The sequence below is a fragment of the Stegodyphus dumicola genome, chromosome 8 (genome assembly GCF_044657685.1).
Source record: "Stegodyphus dumicola isolate Sdum_Otavi_A_Nest chromosome 8, ASM4465768v1".
NCBI lineage: Eukaryota > Metazoa > Arthropoda > Arachnida > Araneae > Eresidae > Stegodyphus > Stegodyphus dumicola.
The window spans coordinates 60,998,675-61,009,166 of NC_140775.1; the positions used below are offsets into that span (position 1 = coordinate 60,998,675).

The 10,492-nt window shown below is 31.0% G+C and overlaps 1 long non-coding RNA gene across 1 annotated transcript; it reads right to left on the reverse strand.

Moving 5' to 3' along the window:
- Positions 1–471: 471 nt before the first annotated feature.
- Positions 472–9,741, reverse strand: LOC118184770 (uncharacterized). The gene is made up of 4 exons (XR_015042587.1): positions 9,687–9,741; positions 7,863–7,935; positions 5,469–5,496; positions 472–728 (listed from the first exon to the last, which is right to left on the reverse strand). It is a non-coding gene; the product is annotated as an uncharacterized LOC118184770 (long non-coding RNA).
- Positions 9,742–10,492: the final 751 nt, after the last annotated feature.

Genomic DNA, 10,492 nt, shown 5'->3' on the forward strand with positions numbered 1-10,492 from the left:
CTTCCAGTTCAGCACTTTTTTAGCACACTTCAAAAATCCTAAAAAGGATAAGTCCTTGATGCAAATGAATAACTGCTATTACTGATTTTCTGCTTCTCTAAGGTAATCACCTCCTCGAAGACATTGTCCGGAACACTGGATGGTCGTCTTAGAGCATTTTAACTGGATCTGTATCAATAATTTCAGCCAAATATCTTATATGCTTAGAAAAATTAAGAGTACCAAATAGTATTTTTATAACATTTGGCTCCTCAACTTTTTATAACGTCATAATGCATTAGTTAAAAACATTTTTCATAATTTTACCAAATTTTAGATTTATATAATTAAATAATTAAATTTTTATAATAATCTAAATAACTGTATGCGGCCTTATTTTAGATTCGTTAAAATACCGAATGAAACATATTACAAATTGTTTTTTAAAGGAAAATTAATTATGATGTTAAAAAGCAAATCAAGGAAACAAAATCTAATTCTTAATTTTATTTGCTTTTAGTACATCTTCCAAAAATTCCAAAAATTTTTTTAGCTTTCGAATCTGGAGTTTCGGGATGAGTTTCTTCTTTAAGGAGTTGCTCAGCTTCATGATTTACCACCACGAGTCCCAACTGCAATCACAATACGAAGTGAAAGGATTGCAAGAACAACCTTTAGGTGGGCAGCATTCACTTGGTCCACTTCCTCTACGACCTTTAGAGCAGGTTTCATTAGGTTTAGCACATCGCCTTGATTAAAAGAAAGCCAAAATTAGTTATCGAACTGTATCTAAGATAGAAACCATAAGAAAAGGGACAGGAACAAGTACTGACATCTTTTACATTTACGTATATTCTATGTGACACAAAAAATTAAAACTTCATTCATTTAATGGTTAAATGAGAAAATTGCCAGATAATGTAAAATGTCGCATTTCTCTAAATTAGACTGTTTTAATTTGGGCAACTTTGCGCGTATATGAATCGGGCTTTGCGCGTATGTAATCAATATTTGATAATTTCATATACGAAAATATCAAATATTACTTTACTTAGAGATTCTGATTTTTTCGTCCAGTGAAATGGTTGCAAACGAAAAGTGGTAAACGGTAATCGCTGAGTTCTTGGTTAGGACCCTCGATACGTTTTACAGATAAAACTATAATTCTGAAACGCAGTGCATATATTTAAATATTCTGTTTTAAACACTTTTGGACATGTATAAAATATACAGAAAAGCATCAGTTAAGTTTAAATGTGTACTCCCACATTCATGAGCTGTTAGAAATCTAAAATATGATGCCGTTAGAACAGGCAGATCAGGAATAACATTTTCTTTGCTTAAATTAGTCTTCATCTCTTTCCTTTAGTAGAAAAAAAGATCAGGCTTTACCATACAATCACTTCCTAACATGCGTTTCGCCAAAATAAAATATAGAAGATGGCTAGGTATTTTTAAGAACGATAGGTGCTCTCTTTTCATAGGAAATCATCTATTTTGTTTCCTTGCCTACCACAACGTATAGGGACCCACTGTAACATTACTATACCATTTATCTATTGCCGTAGTGCATATCTATAGCAATTAAAGTACGCATTCATTTGGAAAGGATCTAGAGAGTGAATATTAAATGAGAGGGACACACAGAAATTTATATTGAAACATATACAGCTGCTTCAGAGCGACAAACTTATATTCAAATCAATAGTCAAATTGAGTGGTATGGATTCCAAACATTATGTAAAATTTAAAGCATTACTAAAATAACGAAACTAGCTCTATCATTTGTAGCTAATAATGAACATCTGGGGGTAAAAGCATCTGGATTATGGTTTCCAATACTTGCTATTGCTAGCACGATTTTCTTCTGAATTCATTTTTGTTTTAGTACCAGGTAAGTTCAAAACTAACACTGTATTAAATTTTATGGAATTTAAAGCAAATTAAAGAAAAGGAGAAATATATGTCTCACATAAAATATCATAAAGGTTTTCAACTTTAAAAGCACCTTAAGTAATTTTAAATTTGATACTTTTAATGGTAAAACTTCTTTTCTTCATTGAGTTGTAATTCCTTTCCAACTGCAGTGGGAATTATAGGGAAATCTAATAATTGCTCGCTAGATTAAAAATCATCTTCTATTCATTAACTCGTAAGTAAATCATATTTATTAAATATATATAATGAAAGTTATATTCATTAAGTAATTTACAGCATGAGCAATATAGTTTAAATAGCATTTAGATTGCAGGAACCATAAGAATGAAACTTTCAGTAAGCTAAGGGACAAATCTTTACATGGTTTAGGGTTTTCACTAATCTAGCTATACTAGAATATGCTAAATCAAAACAAATATAAGAGAGGGCAGATAATCGTTATCACCTACTTCAAACAATTAGCTAATTCACTACCATATGTCTTAGTGTTCAGGAGTCATCAAGCAACATAGGTACCATACCACTACTCCTCCGCAATTGATAAATGACATATACCACTGTTGATTTGTAACAAAATATACCTGAAAAAAAATACCATCATTCGTAAATGAGACATGCTTGCACAGGAGGTATCGCCATTGGACTCAGAATGACAGGGGCTAAGTCGCCTGTCAGAAGAATTCCCTTTATAACTGCTCTGAATAAATAGGCCTTTTTCATCTAATCGTGTTCTGCTGTCGACCTCTGCAGTTGATAAATGTTTTTGCAAGCTAGTAATAGCTTGGTCAACGTATGAGCCTGGCTGTTGCGCCTTAATGCAATCGAAACTTCTTTGACAGCATCGACGAATGTAACTATATTTGCGCCTTCTTATGAGTGTTTATTTTCCCATCTGCGAATAGTTCTGTATCAGAAAATAATGAATTTCTTCTTTGCGCAAAGATATTACAGAATCAGCTTTGCGACTACTCTGGTGACTTGTGTATACCCCCATCCTCATGATTTCCATTTCTAAGCCTTTTCATTAAAGACGTATGAAAAACTGTAAAGGCTTTACTGATACCTTGCAGCGATATATAACTGTAAAGGTTTTATTATGTTAAACATAGAATATTTATGAACATATGTAGTGTCTCAGAAATTACCAATTACCTCAGTGGAACCTCGAGAGCAACAGTTATTTTGGTACCTGTAACAGCTGCTTATACGTATGTCTTAGATACTTCTCACTAACAAAATGACTCGTAGTTGGTGAACGTAGAGCAGAAGATCCAGATGCAATAAGTACTATGTAAACATTAAAATGTACAACAGACGTTAGCTTAGAAATATTATCTAGATATTTATTACGAAGAATAAAAAAAAATAATGCACAGCACAAATCTTAATCATTTTAAACACATGAATTGAGTTTCTTGAGAAATTATTTTCTTAGTAACACAGACGTTATACACAGATTATACATAGATTATCGAGACATATCTACCGAACTCAAGCCCGACAGAGATGATGACCGCTATGAAGGCTATTTAACAGCAACCAGAACACCAAACAGAAAATTCAGAGCACCAAACTAAAAATCCACATGTTTGAGAATTTCAGTTGATATTTCCCGTGTAACCACTTGCTAACGGACTATTTAAAATCTAGATAATACAAACAAACGCGGAAAATTTATTCCATAGTTTAGGTATACGAATCGTATTGAGCCAAAAATCATATTTTGATTAACAAGGCATATTAAAAGTTACTCAAAAATGAAAGACGTTTCTTGAGAATATCGGATGGCATTAGACGAATAGCTAAAAAATAGCTAAAACTGTGTATATATCTCGATTTGTTTCTCTTTAAAGTTTGTGCAGAAGGAATTGTTGGGTATAATTTTCCATTTCATAGTTCAAGAAAACTTAAAATTTCCTGTAATTAATTGGTATGTTCTGTATAGGTCCAACTAAGTGGTGTTACTAAAACATTTTAGTCATTTTTCACTAGATTTATAATTTTTATTTAATTATTATGTTTCGTAATTTGGATAATTTAGATTTCAGAATAACTTTGTAAGGTTTTAAATTAACAAATTATACGTTTAAAAATTTTTAAGAGTAACTATTAATTATAATTTCTCCATAACTTATAGAATGCAGCGGTCTAAAGGAAGACATGAGATAATTTTGAATTCCTATTTGATCATAAAATTTTGAAGAGAGCCTTCTGTTGCGATTACTATAATTAATTAATGATTAGGCTACATCAGTGTCGTGTTTTCTTCCTTTATCTCTCGATATTTTTCCTATTCAACATTCTGCTTTTTCCAAAGTTAAAATTAATTATGTGCCTCCTCTGCATTTCCCAACGTCTAAAGTTTTCCTGTAATATTATATGAAGATGTAAGCGTAAAGATATGAAGGCTGGCAAGTCTAACGAAAGTTATATTAGGAATTCTAAAGGAAATATCCAATAAGCAATTCAGTAGGTGTGTGTTACCTCTTGACGATTGAGGAATTAATATAAGAATTTATCAGTTTGATTGAAATGTATGTAAATTGCTCAAATGTAAGAGTACTTGATCATATTAAACTGGAGATGACCCTTTTAATAGAAAAATGCATAATTGCTTACAATGCTTTTCCACGTGTTCAATGCTCAATTCCAGCCGGTCGAAACGAAATCGAGGTCCCTATGAAATCGGCAGATCCATAAAGCTGTTTATTTGGGGGAATTGGTTTGAAAAATCTAAAGTACATCGAAGTCGATGAAATAATGAAAGGAAGTGTTTCATCATGAGATAATTTCAGACCTTCACTGATAATTTACGATCATAGCATATTATAGCTTTAAACGAGCTTGAGATAACATTTCATAAACGGTCTTATGGATAAATTTATATAAACATTCGAATAGAGAAAGTCTGTTGTGAGAAAAAATATTGACTCACTTAATATGATATTAGCGAGCGGTAAAGTCGCTGAACACTCGTAGTTCCGACTTAGGTCTGATTCCAGGCGAACGGACTGACTACATGAGAGTTTCATGGATTTTCCCATGTATAATGCGTATACGAGCAATTTTCCCTTAGAAGGTCCTCCATGAAGGCATATCTTTCCTTAGACAGTTGCGTACTTTGCAGGAATTAAATAAACCAAAGAAAGTTTAATGTAATATTTTATATTAAAGGACTGTTTGTCCTGAATGATAAATTTACATTATTTGAATATCTCCAGCTGCTCTTCTTTTTTTAATCATTTATTCCTTCAAAATTTAGTAATTTTTTTAAGTTCCCACCATTTTTTAAACCACTTTAAAGTATTTCTGACAATATTCCTAAATTGTGACAATATGCATAGTATGATTATGCGATGAACATAAAGAAAAATAAGAAAATAGCTAAGTAAACATTTTAAAGGATAGATTAGTTTTATTCATATATGTCATTAAAATTGTCGTTGATCTGAGGTGTATGTAATGGAAATATTTGCATGACGGAGAATTTCATCAGCATTTTTATCGATATTCTTTTAAATTCATGAAAGAATGTAAATTCCTATACATACTCTCTCGCTTCAGGAAGCAGACCAGCGTCTGAAAGAGAAAAAATGTTTTAAATATATATTCTAAATAATAAAAATATCTTTATATTTTTTAATATTTATAGCTTTACAATTTATTTTAATTTTGAATCAACTTTATAAGGTTGATTAAAATTCAAATTTATGCGGTCCAAATTTTATTCAAAATTTATGCGTCCGGTCCAAATTTATGCGTATAGTTAAAACCCCCAAAACAATTCAGAAACTAGCGAACATAACAATTTTTAACAGCACTTCAATGAAAGGCGAAATTAGGATTTAGGGATTTTTATTTATTTAAACTAACAAATTAAGTTTAATTTTAAGCTTTCTTATAAGCCTTCATTCCCCTAATTGTCAATGCCAGAATATTTAAATTTGGTAGCGCGCTAAGAAATGCAAATTCTAACTTGAGGAGAAAAGTATAAATACCGAGTTTTAGAAGGAAAGTTAGGGAGTTAAGGCTGTTGAATTCACTTCTGTTGCGTGAGCTCCTACTTCCGCAGTTATTGCTGGTTTACGTGCCATAGCCAGCTTTTACTTCGCTGCCTCTAGTTTCGACGCGATTTTAAATAACAGTTTTTTTAGCTCTGTAACGTGATTTCTACGACTTATTAATATCTTCGAGTGTTTATTTTAGTTCTTGTGATTGGAATTATCGCCCGAACGAGGCGTAGTGTGTCAGCTTGAAGTTGACGCATTGTGAATTTTAAAGAGTTTAATAAAGGGTACGTTTAACACTTCTCCTGTGAAGTTCCTACAACGAACTTACTACACGTACAGTTGTCACGTAGAAGGTAAGCAATTAGTTCTCACAAGGGAAAGCTAGAAAAAATTTAATTAATTTTAAAGTAAAATGTTTGCGCAAAGTGCATGAAATGACAGTTCTTTGCACAGATTTTCTACAAACGTATACGACGTAATTCATTGAAGTTTAAAGTACATAAGTAATTACATTATTTTATGACACTTCCTAGAGCTTTGGCGATAATATTCATTATTTCAAATCGGTGTGAACGTTTGTACAATATCAAAGATATGCAGAAAGAAATATCTAAACTAGTCCGTAGCTTATTTTAAGATTTTTATGAATATTCATAAAAATACTTATTGTACCTCGAAAGGCTAAGTAGTTGTCCTTATTTAATTTTGATTGAAAATAATTGCCAGCATGACAGGTTTCTTCTGGTGATTGTCTTTCAAGTACAAATAATAGGACAAAGGTGTGTACATCTATCCATAAATTCTACTTCTATAAGCACTGTAACTCCAGTAGCTAGTCCCTGAGTCTTTTAAGAAAATTATTCCTATCATTAAAAATAAATTCATCCGAAACTTCATGTCGAAAACAACTACTTAAGCTTTCTTATCTGAAAAGATAAACAAGTCGATGAAAATTTCATTTACCGAGACTTTTTCATTGTCTCCAACTAGATCTTGATTCTATTTTTAGTTAGCCGCAGCAATAGCTTGGCTAGGCACCTGAATATTCATGCAAGACAATGGATAGAACATCAAACTTAACTACTACCAGCTGTATCTTTTAATCGCAAGATTCGTGCTTTTTTATGTTAACCCTGTTTGCGTATATCTGAAATCGTAATTCAGAAAAAAGAAAGTATGACAGGACAAATTAAATATTTTGTTGAGTATTTTAATTTTTAATTTTTAAATGCAAAAGTCATAGTTAATTTTATTTGCTGTAATAAATAGCAATTATAATGAGAATTCATTATTTCCCATAACGGAAGATTCAGTTATGCAGATTTTTTGAATACCTGAATGAACTGCGATTCCATTTATTCCGGATATCCGGAATCTTAATCATATTCAACTTCAACTTCTTTTTTGAACTCAGATTAAACTTATTGAATAATAAAATACATACCTATAACTTTGTTTTGTAAAATAAATATTTATAACTTTTGTTACTAAAAGAGTTTTACTAAATGTTGTTGTAATAATGTATTTTGAATTTCACAATGAAGTGAGGTTCTTTCTTTTTGTCATACTTTTACAATCTACTCTTTGCATTCTCGAGAGAAAAGTCAAAGAAAGATCAAATTCGTTCAGGGCATAAATGCAGTTTTCATTCAGTTGATTAATAAAAAAAGATATAAAACTTGGCAAACTTCGTTTAGAAAAAAAACTCATATAATTGTTTTTATTTGTAGGAAAATATTTTAAGGAATACTACGACACATTGTTATGATTTGTTTAAATTGAAATAATATCTCTCTTCATATTATAAATTTTTCAGATTACCTCATACAAGACTTATTAGATACTATTTCGTAAGTATTGTTGCTTTAGAAAACGGAAATTGTTTCACTTGCAATTAATACTCTAGAAATAATTATAAATTAATGGAAGTTTTACCTTGTAACGTGTCAGAACGAACGGCTTCCACCGCCAACAAAAGAACAACAATGGCAATTAAATGAACGTTCATCTGCAAAACAGAAAGACACATTTCTTGAATCGTTACAAACAAGAAAATATTTCAATATTTTAACATTTCATGAATTAAATGATAAAACATTAAACATTTTATAAACAATATGTGCACTGTAAATTTTCATACTGCATTTTCTACGTAACTAATTTATTAATTGTATAATTATCTAATATTTTCTGCCTTTGATTAATATATAAAACTCTCGCTTAAATATCAGTTGAAGGGACTGACATATAATTAATTTTGCAAAAATAAAAAGAGCACTTATGTAAAGTTGAACACTTTTCGAACCATAATTCGTTTTGATATTCCCAATAATTTAATAATAATATTAAGGATTGCATATATTATGTGAATACTTATAATTTTACATAATTCAAAATTTAAAATATCTGCTTAAATTGTTTGCGTTTATAATTTATATAATTAAAGCTTTATGCTTTTTTGATAGTATAAATCTGGTGTTTGTTTCAGCTTTAGATTCCTTTAAGATAACTTCTCCAAATTCGAGCCCACCACTGGCCCAGCGATAAATTTGTGAAATACTGGTAGTTAGACCTCATATCGAATCCCATCAAACTGGATTGCTACATGGGTGTTTTTGTGGTTGCTGTTGTCTAGTCCATGAATTTTATGTAAGAATAGTTGCCAGAGCCTTAGGGACGTTGGACTTCTATTTTCACCCTAATTTTGAGGGAAAGCCCGCTGAGGGGTTGTCCGAGGATCTACTATTCCTTTCCTTTACGAAGTTCATACGGGATTTGAACCTAGAACTTTCGTTTCGCAGTAGGCTCCTCTAACCACTATACCGTTTGGGTGGGGCTTTCTTGTGGTTTTCTCTATGTATAACGGTAATACGAAACAGTTTCCTTTAGGAAGTCCTCCCCGAAGGCATTCCTCCCCTTAGGCAGATAGCTCTTGAATACCTAACAGAATACCCAAGGTACTGCAAATTTATCGAAACGAGAATGTGAGGCAAAAACATGACTAAGTAGTGACCAAATGTTTCTAAAGCTTCAACTGTTTCCTCGAAAAATTTAGAGATATTCTTTCAAAATCTCCTTTGTTAACTTCATATTCATGCCAAAAGAATTTTATCGATTACTTTTTGGGGTTATTTCTTTGTTCCTCTGAAATTAGTTTTTCTTAAATGTTCATAAATGCTTCAATATTTTCAGAATTAAGATTCTTATCGATGCATCTAAAAACAAATTTCTTTCTTCTTCAATTACCACATGTTTATTACTGACTAACGACGTTTCATCTGTGAAGAAAAATGAATGTTAGGTTGGAATAATTTTTAATAAAATTTTCAGAGAAACAAATCTACTACGTTCAAAACATACTTTCTGGATTTTATCATCCTGTAGGTTTTCAAAGAATTTTAAGGACAGATATTTTAAACGGAAACCTCATGCAAAGAACCTTTGCTTATTCTACATTTCACAGAACATTTTAATGCGATACATAACATATCTGCTGGTCACGATCTTCTCTCCTTACAATTATTCTTTTTAAGTATACAAAATAGGTATAGAAAATAAAATGGCCAAAATAGAATACGTTGTTTTAAGCAGAGAAATCTGTGTAAGAAACTGACATCAAATAATTTTAATTAATTAGTAACACTCATAAACAAGTTTAAATGAAATAGAAATTACATCTTTAATTCTTTCTGTACCGAAAGAAATAATTACTTTTTAATAACCTAGAATTTAAAGAAAGATCTCAAAGCGAATACCTACTTTCGTCAAGTTATCTCCAAACACTAAACTCGAGCACATGTGTTCAGCTTTATATGATTTTATTATGAGTTGGAATTATATCAAATTCTTGATTGATATAAAAGTAAAATTTACTCTGACAAATGGCTTGGAAATGACACAGTAATAGGTAACATTTTATTCGTTGTATTCAAACTGGCAGCTGGTGTACCATATCATTTCATGACAGAAAAGCACATGAAGAAAATAAGTTGTATTCTCTTACTTCATTCTCCAATAAACTGACATATTAAGAAAATCTTCATTTTATTGGTTAAATTTTTAAATTATGTTGACAGGATGATTAGCAAGGCCTTAAGTCGTCATAGTTTAGTTACTGATGAAAATATGACACTAATTTCCGCTAATTTCTGTAAAGTTGGAAAATAAGCGATAATTTATTAAATTATTATGCGGCCTTCACTATTTTGGTTTGCCTTGTGAGCTAATCCAAACTACGGGAAGAGTGTTTGTCAAAGCCGAGGGATGCTATTATGGGAAACCTTTTTAAACTCAACGTACACAATGGAAAAATCAGCAAATTTACCATGAAGTCAGTAATCAGAATATTTTATTATTGTGTCGATCTTTAATATTTAAGAATCCGTAACATAACAGTATATAGTATTTTGATGTTTTTGATTTTATTGAATTTCATTTTCACATCATTACGTTTAATATGCCCATTCAATAATAAAGTTATGTTTTAAGAGAAAATACGATGCTGGAGAGAAAATACAATGTGGCATGTGGCATTTTACATATTTAGAATGATTAAATGTACTGTT